The sequence below is a fragment of the Mytilus edulis genome, chromosome 8, assembly GCF_963676685.1.
Source record: "Mytilus edulis chromosome 8, xbMytEdul2.2, whole genome shotgun sequence".
NCBI classification, from domain to species: Eukaryota; Metazoa; Mollusca; class Bivalvia; order Mytilida; family Mytilidae; genus Mytilus; species Mytilus edulis.
Genome location: NC_092351.1, coordinates 83,088,423 through 83,100,705, shown reverse-complemented (window position 1 = coordinate 83,100,705; position 12,283 = coordinate 83,088,423). Strand labels below are relative to the sequence as shown.

Sequence of the window (12,283 nt, the reverse complement as noted above, 5' to 3'; positions counted from 1 at the left end):
TATAATGTACAAATACTCCGGCATACTAGAAATATCTAAAACGGTATGATTATTGTATTCAGTATATATAATATTCACATTTGAAAATGACGAAATTTAAAAAAAAAGCTTAAGTAAATTAAATTTCACAAATTGTTTTTCCCTGTCATCTGCTTTTAATTTTATGCTTACTATTTTCAACTTTTCGCGGGTAATATTTCGTTGATGATTACATCCCTTTGCTCATCATGCTCATGGTTGTGTGACTTCTATAGATTTGTTATCTATTTTTAGCATTTGTAGTAAACATAGTATGCAGTCAACAGGGTATACTTTGTTGGCTGTTTATACTTTTTGTGAAGAATTCTGAAGAACCAATGGATTGACAATAAGACAAGTATGTAAGTACTATTTAAAAACAGTAATTTCGGGGAAAATTAATATAGTAATATAATCACGCCCTCCAAACGAAATAAATTATTCTATATATGGAAGGACGTTAGAGTAAACACTTCATTCATATTATGATACGGTTTATTGAATCTATAATAAAGGTAATACAATGTTATTTAACAAAACCAAAAGACAGTCACAATTCACCGAATCAATTAACTAACATAACTTATAGGTTAGACAGTATTTGGTCATGTTTTATGAAGATTTAAGCCCACGGCGAAGCCGAGGGCTTACATCTTCGTAAAACATGACCAAGTATTGTCTGGCCAATTTAGAACATATTCACACATTCGAGTGACCTTACAAAATTATCCTCTCTCTTTGTAATATTCAACCCTAAATAAGAGTTCACTTTTTATAATGAACTAAATGTAAAACATAGGTAATCATTTCAATGGATGACATGAAAAAGCTCGGACATAGTTTGTGAGTCCGAATTGTGGATAAATTGTTTTTCTTCTACTTCAGGTAAAATTTAATACTTATATACCTTGAGATTTGTTTATGTTATATAAATCCCCTTTTTGAAATTTTACTTTTTAGCTCACCTGGCCCAAAGGGCCAAGTGAGCTTTTCCCATCACTTTGCGTCCGTCGTCCGTCGTCCGTCGTCGTTAACTTTTACAAAAATCTTCTCCTCTGAAACTACTGGGCCAAATTAAAACAAACTTGGCCACAATCATCATTGGGGTATCTAGTTTAAAAAATGTGTCCGGTGACCCGGCCAACCAACCAAGATGGCCGCCATGGCTAAAAATAGAACATAGGGGTAAAATTCAGTTTTTGGCCTATAACTCAAAAACCAAAGCGTTAAGAGCAAATCTGACATGGTAATTGTTTATCAGGTCAAGATCTATCTGCCCTGAAATTTGCAGATGAATCGGACAACCCGTTGTTGGGTTGCTGCCCCTAAAATGGTAATTTTAAGGAAATTTTACTGTTTTTTGTTATTATCTTGAATATTATTATAGATAGAGATAAACTGTAAACAGCAATAATGTTTAGCAACGGAAGATTTACAAATAAGTCTACATGACCGGAATGGTCAATTGACCCCTATAGGAGTTATTGCCCTTTATAGTCAATTTTTAAGCATTTTTCGTAAATCTTAGTAATCTTTTACAAAAATCTTCTCTGAAACTACTTGGCCAAATTAATCCAAATTTGGCCACAATCACTATTGGGGTATCTACTTTAAAATATGTGTGGCGTGACCCTGCCAACCAACCAAGATGGCCGCCATGGCTATAAATAGAACATATAGGTAAAATGTAGATTTTGGCTTATAACTCTAAAACCAAAGCATTTAGAGCAAATCTGACATGTGGTAATATGATTTATTAGGTCAAGATCTATCTGCCCTAAAATTTTCAGACAACCTGTTGTTTGGTTGCTGTCCCTGCAGTAGTAATTTTAAGGAAATTTTGCAGTTTTTGCTTATTATCTTGAATATTATTATAGATAGAGATAAACTGGTAACAGCGATAATGTTCAGCAAAGTAAGATTTACAAATAAGTCAACATGACAAAAATGGTCAGTTGACCCCTTTAGGAGTTATTGCCCTTTATAGTCAATTTTTAACCATTTTTCGTAAATCTTAGAAATCTTTTACAAAAATCTTCTCCTCTGAAACTACTGGGCCAAATTAATCCAAACTTAGCCACAATGATCTTTGGGGTATCTAATTTAAAAAAATGTGTCCTGTGACCCGGCCATCCAACCAAAATGGCTGCCATGGCTTGAATAGAACACAGGGGTAAAATGCAGTTTTTGGCTTATAACTCAAAAACCGAAGCATTTAGAGAAAATCTGACATCATTAAATTGTCTATCAGGTCAAGATCTATCTGCCCTGATATTTTCACATGGATCGGACAACCCGTTGTTAGGTTACTGCCCTGAATTGGTAATTTTAAGGAAATTTTGCCGTTTTTTGTTATTATCTTGAATATTATTATAGATAGAGATAAACTGTAAACAGCAATAATGTTCAGCAAAACAAGATCTACAAATAAGTTTTCATGACCAAAATAGTCAATTGACCCCTTAAGGAGTTATTGCCCTTTATAGTTAATTTTCAGCATTTTTCATAAATTTTTTTAAATTTTTAGAAAATATTTTCCACTGTTATTACTGAGCCAAGTTCATTATAGAGATAATTGTAGCAACAAGAATGTTCAATAAAGTAAGATCTACAAACACATCACCATCACCAAAACACAATTATGTCATGAATTTATCTGTGTCCATTGATTAATATGTACATAGACCTAGGTGAGCGACACAGGCTCTTGAGAGCCTCTAGTTTTGTAAATACAAAACTCTGTGTATAAATATTTGAATTCAGACCATTCAACATTAAATGCTTACTTTTTATTGATAAATTAACATGTATTGTGTTTCACCGAAAAAAATCTTTGTGTAACCGGAGAGCACGAATTTCATTTCAAAATTGCTCGTCTCCACCGGGACTTGAACCCGGGACCTCTGTGTTACAAGGCAGCGCGCTAACCGACTGAGCTAAAGAAGTACTTCCTTAGCTCAACCGCTTACGGCTGACTAAGTATCTACCAAATGTTCTAAGGGAAGCAATCCCGTCACACTTCCCCCACCTCAAGAGTCATCATACCATTATGACTCTCACACAAACATACCCTAGCTAGAATTCCTCTCTAACTACCGTGGGTTATTTAGTTGGGCGCCAATGTAACTGGCCATGGAGAGCACGAATTTCATTTCAAAATTGCTTGTCTCCACCGGGACTTGAACCCGGGACCTCTGTGTTACAAGGCAGCGCACTAACCGACTGAGCTAAAGAAGTACTTCCTTAGCTCAACCGCTTACGGCTGACTAAGTATCTACCAAATGTTCTAAGGGAAGCAATCCCGTCACATTTGTATATATCAGCAGTCTGGCATTGTTTTCTTGAAAGAAAAAAAATCCCTCAAATGTCAGGTTTATAAATCAAATAAGTATTATTTTACATACATCCTTATCCAAATTGTTTTTTATTATTGTATATATGTGTACCGTTAGAACATGTATGAAAATTCAAAACGTTTTGATTTAATCTTTGCTCTTTCATCCTTAATTAGTAGGCACTTTTCCCATGGAAAATGCCTTAGGGGATTGTTCACTTCGTTAGTGCATCTATAAAGAGTTCACTTTCATAATTAATTTACCATGAAAAGTCATCCATGTATAGCATTTCATAGGGCATGGAAAATCATGTACTATGAACATTAGAGGGGGAAAACTGACTTTTCATTGGACGAGAAGGGGTGAGTATGTTCTAATAAAACGTTGTTCTATATTTTAAAGTCTAAAGTAAACAATTTACAATGCAAAATTGTCGATAAAATGTATCAGCATTTTGTGTGTATTTTATTTTTGAGGTCATTTAATTAACCACCGAAGTGACCGATGAAATATGCCGATGTTCATTTTACACGATATAAACATAAATATATACTAGAATACACCCGCGAAATCGCGGGCACATACAGCTTGTGAACTGTTGTAGGATGATTTTTTGTAAAAGATATTATGAATGGAAAATTTCATAAAAGGTACCAAAAGCCCTCTCCCTTTTTCCAAAGTCCGATATTTGTTTCTTTTCTGTTAAATTCAATTATTTTCGTGTTTCTGGCCTCAGACCACAATTATTCTTTTGCTTCAATGCTTCATTTGGTAAAAGTAAAATCAAATTAAAAATTTGTACCGTTTCAAACATCAAATAAATGTAACTGCTTATATATAGACCATTATAAGTCTAATAAGATATGCTTCAAGGACAATCCATTAGTGTTTTTTTTTCTTTTGAGAGCCTTACTAACATGCCAATGGTAGGATATGAATCTTGTATAAATGACTAAGACCGACTAAGGCTAATTTGAGGGGTGGTCGGAGGGGTCCTGATCCCGATATCACGAGATGCATAATTTAAAGAAATTCATATCCCGAAATCCCAAAATCGAAAAATATATCCCCGGATCCCGTAAGGATCAATCCCCAAATCCCGAGCTTCAAAACACCCGATCCCGACGCCCCGAAAGAAGTCCTGCCTCCCTCTAATCTCTACTTTACTTTCATTTTTGCCAAATCACTATTTTCACTTTCAATAATAAATTGTTATGCCACATCTAGTATGTGCATCCGCGCGTTCGTTCGGTCGGTCGTCCGTCTGTCCCGCTTCAGGTTAAAGTTTTTGGTCGAGGTAGTTTTAGATGAAGTTGAGCATGTTTTACTTATTTTAATATATATGCCAGTGGTATGACCCCTTAAATAGTAAACATTTCAAAGAAAACAGTAGACAGAATCAGGGACTTTCTATACTAACATAGAAAGTCCCTGACAGAATACAGAAAGTCTCTATATATTAAAGTAGTATAATCGTAGTTTACATGTAGATAAACGCGAACAATAGTTGTCCTCTCTAAGGAGGTATAATAGTTGTGGTTCTTGCGATCTTTACACCATGAAATGAAACGCGAAAAATAATTGTCCTCTCTCTGGAGGTATAATAGTTGTTATTTTTGCTAAACACCATGATATGGAGAACGATCTGAACGGCTTATATATTTTTCATTTTTGTTATCTATCATACGATTGGTTTTTTTTTTAAATGTGTCACATGTTTTACTTATTTTAATATATATGTAGTCGTGCTTCCCATGTATTTAAATAAACACAAACACGTTGATAGGTCTTAGGTTCTTTATTTCATCAGAATTGATGTTAATATTCTAACAAAAATGACCCTGAAATAATAACAATATATTTCTTATACAATTCAATAAGTAGTAATTATCAATTACTATAAAATCAATATATCTATATGCATAGAAGAAACTGTAGATTTCCTTTGCTCTTTAAAATAATATTTGTACAAGCTACACAAAACGATATTACACCATTCCGAATTCTGTATTAAATAAGTACATTCTATATTTCTCTGTATTTAGTGCATTGTGAAATATGCAACGACAGACTAAGTTCACAGCTAATGCGTAGCTACGCTTGTAGTATCATACCAAAAATAGTTAGTTTCACATAATAATAACACGCAATTGTAAGTGCAAACAAGACATTCCGTTTTGCAACAGTTACACAAAGCAGACAATACATTTAAGCAAAGCAACATAAAAGTAACATGAACAATACAAACTGTATACATATAAACATACCTCACATGTAGTGCAAAGGTCTTTTCACCAACTGATTGATTTGAATCAGTTTACATTCTGTTTCAATAATATAACCTGAAGACAAAATATTAAAATCATAGAAACCTTATTTATACTGCTAGATTAGAATAATCAGAGTTATCTATCCTTAAATCTGGTTAATCAAATATTTACTTGTATTAACTTTAAAGAAGTATAAAATCATTTAACGCTCACTCATACAAACTGTTAAAATAGATTATATATTAATGTTACTAGAAATTAAAGTATAAATCATACTTTTACCAGTTTTATGTAGAATTTATATAGTTTATTAAATCTTACAAATAAAACTATATTATCAAGTTTATCTTTATTACTTTATGAGTTATGAATAGTTTACACATAACTTTACTATTTAATCAATCGCACACACCTTTTATAATACGGTCACCTATTCATACAATTATACACTTGTATATCACTCACTCTTGGACATTAAAACTGGAATGTTATTGTAATGAATATATTAGTAATAAACTGACCTTATAATAGAATATGAAAGTCCTAGACTATTTCAATATCAAATTAAAGATATAACAACTTCCAATAGAGCTGAAGAAAATGGCTATCACTTCATATAAATATTTTAGCCAAGTTGAAGAGTGTTAGTTCCAAGAAGCAATGGTATCTGAGTGTTATAGTTGCTATCCGGTATCACTAACAGCAAGCATGGATAAGTGTTGGTCTGATGTGGGAGAATAATTTCAGTTTCCAAATACCCTTCATATGGTAGTTGTTTTCCATCAGCACATTCAATATCAAGTAGCTCGTTCATGTGTAGTAAAGGTATATCTGTTAGGTTGCTGTGGTAATATGTATGACTGATAGTAGATACTGTTGATCCTGTATCAAGTAAAGTCTTCACTGTTTTTCCATAAAGTACAACTTCAGTTTCTGTTGGCTTTCCATACAATCCTGGTGGTAAACTATAAGGACCTGATGCTGTTCCTGATGTACATAAGTCTATCGATGGTCCTGCTCCATAGACTTCTTGAAGTTTAAAGGTTTACCATCTTTATCCAGTTTCTCAATACATCCCAACTTCAAGTGACCTGGTTTTCCACATCTAAAACATCTTCGTTCATCCTGGTTGGCTGATGAAGCTTGTGGTTTAGATCGGTCTTGCCATCTTCGTTGTCTGGTATCTGTATATCTGTTGTTATTCTGACCTCTGTAGTTAATATAGCCTCTGCCTCGTCCTCTATAATCGGTCTCCATTCTATCAAATCTTGTGGTGAGTTGTTGATTAAGTCCTTTAACTTCTTCAAATTCAGATGTATTGTTGATAGGTTCTGATATTGCTGCAGCTTTGGCTGTTTGTGGTTTCTTTGATGTTTTCCTTTCCTCATGATCTCTCTCAATATGTCTCAGTGCTATCCTCAGTTCATCAAAGTCTTTGATCGTATCGTACTTATGTCCAGATATATCTTTAAGTTCTGTTTTAAGTCCTGACCATAGCATGGAATGTAGCATAGTGTTGGCATCCTTGTGTTGTACCATTCCTTTCTCAATTGCTTTCCCAATAATATCCTCTAATCTGCAACTCCATTTAGTTACACTTTCATCATCACCCTGTCTGGCTCTGTAGAATTGAGCAAGTAGGTCTTCTTTCTTTTCTACATCTCCATAAATGCTGTCCAACTTGTGTATGATATCTGGTAGACTAGCTTTAGGACCAAGGTGCATAACAATAGTTCCTGCTTCTCCTTTGAGTGACTTGCGTACAGCATAGCTGATGTTATCTGTGTCGTGTACTTTATCTTCCATGAGTCCACAAACTTCATATCTCCAAAAGGCATAAGTGGCTTCACCCTTGCTGTTGGATCCTGAACAATTTGTTACTTTGGGTGGATCTCTCATCTTAGTATATGTGACAGTTGTCTTGGTTTTAGATGTTTCCTTCTCTTGTGATTCCTCTTTCGGTGTAACTATTTCTCCACTAGTGGCTAAGTATTCTTTCATCCAGTCTTTCAATCCTTGAACATCATCTCCTTTTGGTTTCTGTTTTACTTCCTTCTTGAGTAATTGCAAGAGTGCGAAATCCTCTTCCGATATTGTATTTTCTTTTGGCATGATTATGTCGTATAAATCCAAGTATAACTAGTAATAGTGTGAAATAAAGCGAACTATATGACAAAAATGTCAAGTACTTAAAGATTATCTAACTATAGCCAATGAAAAATAGTAAATAGATGACAAACAATAGTTTGTAAATAATCTGAAAAGTAAGATAAGCTATTAACTAAAGTAATCTAAATGTAGAAGAAAGAGAAACAAATCAATCAAATAACTACATATGAAATATGTCCTGTAAAAATAAATTTTATTAATAAATTTATGCAAAGAAATATGTACTAAGTACAATAAGTATGATGTATGTCTACTATCTGAAATTCAAACTAAAGTAATTAGTATTATGAATATGTATAAATAGATATAAATCAATGCAACTGAAAATGAATCAAGATTAATGAATGCAATCTAGTCAATATGAACACAATAAGTACAATCAAAATGTCTTACTTACTTGATACAATATCTAAACTTGGATTTGAGTTGTAAAGCTTCTACGTTTACACTCAACTCAAAAGAAAGTACTTATATATAATAATATCAACTATCTATAAGTATGGTAAAGTCAGTATACAAATATAAGACTAGAGTATGGCAATAGACAAATCCAATATAAATCACCTCAAAAACCAATCAAGACTAAACTCAACTACAATAAATACACTAATAATATACCCAAACTCTGGAAAAAAAAATAACTCACTCAGTCCTGAAAGAATTAACTAACAGACAAGTGCTAAAGTGGGTAATAGTGTCATGCTTGAGGGATAAGGATAGTTAATAATGTTAAAGTGACAAAGTGTTACGAGGTATTCAGTCTCACTACTGCTCTATCTAAACTTTTAATATGTACCTATTAAAGTTTAAGATTTAACTACTTTATGTCCTATTTATATGTAAACTCAAAATTTGAATTATATCAATATGACACACAACAATGAATCATCATACAAATATTCAACATAAACACAATGTACACTAAGTATCAAAACACAAAAGTCAGTATAAATGCACAGTGACAACACACAAATACAATCTATCAATACACAATGACAATACAAATATAGTAATACACTATATCACATATAACACAAATAAAGTACAAGTATCAACTATAAGGTATAGGGTACTAGGTATGCTATGTGTATGTGTATGTAAGTAAATATGCACAAGTAAACAAGTAACTGTAACTGTGTATGTAATAGCTACAATCAATCAATCATGTGTGTATTGATGTATGACTATGTCAAGTCTAAGTCCAACTTGATATGTAAAGTGTGTAAAAATATTTTAAAATATTTTAAATGTACAGCCTAAGTGTATGTGTGTATGTACAAAGTAAGTTTCAGTAGTGCAAAAGTCTATCTAAATCAGTAAAGCTTAGTGTAATAAGTGGTTGCTAATGTAAACAAGCTTTGTGTATACAACTTCCGGTTCCGGTTGACCTTGACCTCACCCTGGGGGGTTGGGTAAATAAATGGGGGGGTCAAGTCTCAATTACAAAAAAAAATCAAAGTACAATTACAACATGTACAAACACATCATATATAAATGTCTATATACTATTACAACTACTGTACAATCACTGTATGTAATAACTCTAAATCAGTTAAACCAAATCGTAAAATTTCAAATTTGTTTTCTGATGCTAATTATCTAAATGTTTCTAAGTTTACAAACGTAAAAAAAAAAAATCAAAGTTTTTTTTTTTTCAAAGTTCGCTTTTAAAAAAAAAAATCAAAGTTCAAATCTATATGACATATATTATATGAACACACATGTATAGACAAAACATCAAACAAACACAACAGTGAACAATGACATTGATTATAGTTACCATAAAACTGCAATATATTTTCACTGAAAATCCGTGTTGTTGACGTCCTATTTCTTGACTTCCGGATGTAAACACAAAGTTCAATATACGTATGTCGACCAGTGACGTACCACTTCTTGTGACGTATCGATACACTAATGTCTATTATGTAATAACGGAGTTCCCTCCACAGGTAATGGAAATCGTTGATCTTTAATAACACTGATGAAATCTACGTTGGGCGCCAAAATGTAGTCGTGCTTCCCATGTATTTAAATAAACACAAACACGTTGATAGGTCTTAGGTTCTTTATTTCATCAGAATTGATGTTAATATTCTAACAAAAATGACCCTGAAATAATAACAATATATTTTTTATACAATTCAATAAGTAGTAATTATCAATTACTATAAAATCAATATATCTATATGCATAGAAGAAACTGTAGATTTCCTTTGCTCTTTAAAATAATACTTGTACAAGCTACACAAAACGATATTACACCATTCCGAATTCTGTATTAAATAAGTACATTCTATATTTCTCTGTATTTAGTGCATTGTGAAATATGCAACGACAGACTAAGTTCACAGCTAATACGTAGCTACGCTAGTTGTATTATACCAAAAATAGTTAGTTTCACATAATAATAACACGCAATTGTAAGTGCAAACAAGACATTCCGTTTTGCAACAGTTACACAAAGCAGGCAATACATTTAAGCAAAGCAACATAAAAGTAACATGAACAATACAAACTGTATACATATAAACATACCTCACATGTAGTGCAAAGGTCTTTTCACCAACTGATTGATTTGAATCAGTTTACATTCTGTTTCAATAATATAACCTGAAGACAAAATATTAAAATCATAGAAACCTTATTTATACTGCTAGATTAGAATAATCAGAGTTATCTATCCTTAAATCTGGTTAATCAAATATTTACTTGTATTAACTTTAAAGAAGTATAAAATCATTTAACGCTCACTCATACAAACTGTTAAAATAGATTATATATTAATGTTACTAGAAATTAAAGTATAAATCATACTTTTACCAGTTTTATGTAGAATTTATATAGTTTATTAAATCTTACAAATAAAACTATATTATCAAGTTTATCTTTATTACTTTATGAGTTATGAATAGTTTACACATAACTTTACTATTTAATCAATCGCACACACCTTTTATAATACGGTCACCTATTCATACAATTATACACTTGTATATCACTCACTCTTGGACATTAAAACTGGAATGTTATTGTAATGAATATATTAGTAATAAACTGACCTTATAATAGAATATGAAAGTCCTAGACTATTTCAATATCAAATTAAAGATATAACAACTTCCAATAGAGCTGAAGAAAATGGCTACCACTTCATATAAATATTTTAGCCAAGTGACCAGAACAAAGAATAGTTAAACAAAAGATTCCCGCCTAAATCATACTGACCAATAGAAAAGATATAAACAATAAGAAATGTTCTACCTGAGTAAACTAGCATATTACAAATTATAATAACTGTAAATAGAATATATCCAGTATATATTCTAATAACATAAAATCTTAAATAACATAAAACATAAAAATATAGCTCTACCACATATATGCAACTGGTATGACCCCTTAAATAGTAAACAATTGAAAGAAAACAGTAGACAGAATACAGAGAGTCTCTTTATATTAAAGTAGTATAATTGTAGTTTACATGTAGATAAACGCAAAAAATAATTGTCCTCTTTAAGGAGGTATAATAGTTGTGGTTCTTGCGATCTAAACACCATGATATGGAGAACGATTTGATTGGCTTATTTATTTTTCATTTTTGTGTTATCTATTATACGATTGGTTGTTTTTGTGCATGTTTCAAACCGGAAGTCTTAACTGTGACTAAAAATCAGTCTGATGACGGAATCATATCCGGACTCCTTTTTTGTCGTTTTTCTCCCAAAATAACTCAATCTGAATAATCATAAGAATGGATGACAAATGCGACTATGAATGTTACCTATAGGACACAGAGGCATGATGATTGATTTATTGTGGAAGGAAGAGAAGCGACACACAAAATGAGGTCTTCTCGTTTAATAGTATAAAGATGACGAGGAAAGGTAACAGCCGACCACAAAAAGCTGTATTATTGTGACGCCTAGGTGGCCGAGTGGTTAATCATCATAATCAAGTGCAAAGCGAATTGGTGTCACAATATCTCAGAAGCATGAGTTCGAATCCCGGCGAGGAAAGAACAAAATATGCGAAAGCAAGTTTACAGATATCTGACATTGTTTGGCTGATGTTTAGACGAACTACTTAGTGTATATACATATATATATATAAATGAGTCTAAATTGAAAACTACGTTCAAACCTATGACTGCGTTGGATAAAAACCGCAATTTTTATACGTGTGAAAACAAATTTCGTTGTAGAAGGGTCTAAAAACAGCACAAACAAAAGGGGGACGAAAGATACCAAAGGGACAGTCAAACTCATAAATCTAAAACAAACTGACAACGCCATGGCTAAAAATGAAAAAGACAAACAAACAACAGCACACACGACACAACAAAGAAAACTAAAGAATAAACAACACGAACCCCACCAAAAAACTAGGGGTGATCTCAGTTGTTCCGGAAGGGTAAGCAGATACTGATCCACATGTGGCACCCCTCGTGTTGCTTATGTTATAACAAATCCCAAACGAAATAAATATAAA

General features: G+C 32.4%; 1 protein-coding gene and 1 long non-coding RNA gene across 3 annotated transcripts in view; one reads left to right on the top strand and one right to left on the bottom strand.

Moving 5' to 3' along the window:
- The first annotated feature begins 229 nt into the window (after positions 1-229).
- LOC139486423 (uncharacterized) overlaps positions 230-12,283 on the top strand; it is a 31,629-nt gene continuing 19,575 nt past the window's right edge. Inside the window, exon 1 of one of the 2 annotated variants that reach the window (XM_071271294.1) lies at positions 230-380. The gene's annotated coding sequence lies outside the window, so the exon portion shown is untranslated. The remainder of the gene's footprint in view (positions 381-12,283) is intronic. The other variant, XM_071271295.1, reaches the window with a different exon arrangement.
- On the bottom strand, positions 5,085-9,685 carry LOC139486424 (uncharacterized). The gene is made up of 3 exons (XR_011655579.1): positions 9,573-9,685; positions 5,621-5,695; positions 5,085-5,194 (listed from the first exon to the last, which is right to left on the bottom strand). It is a non-coding gene; the product is annotated as an uncharacterized lncRNA (long non-coding RNA).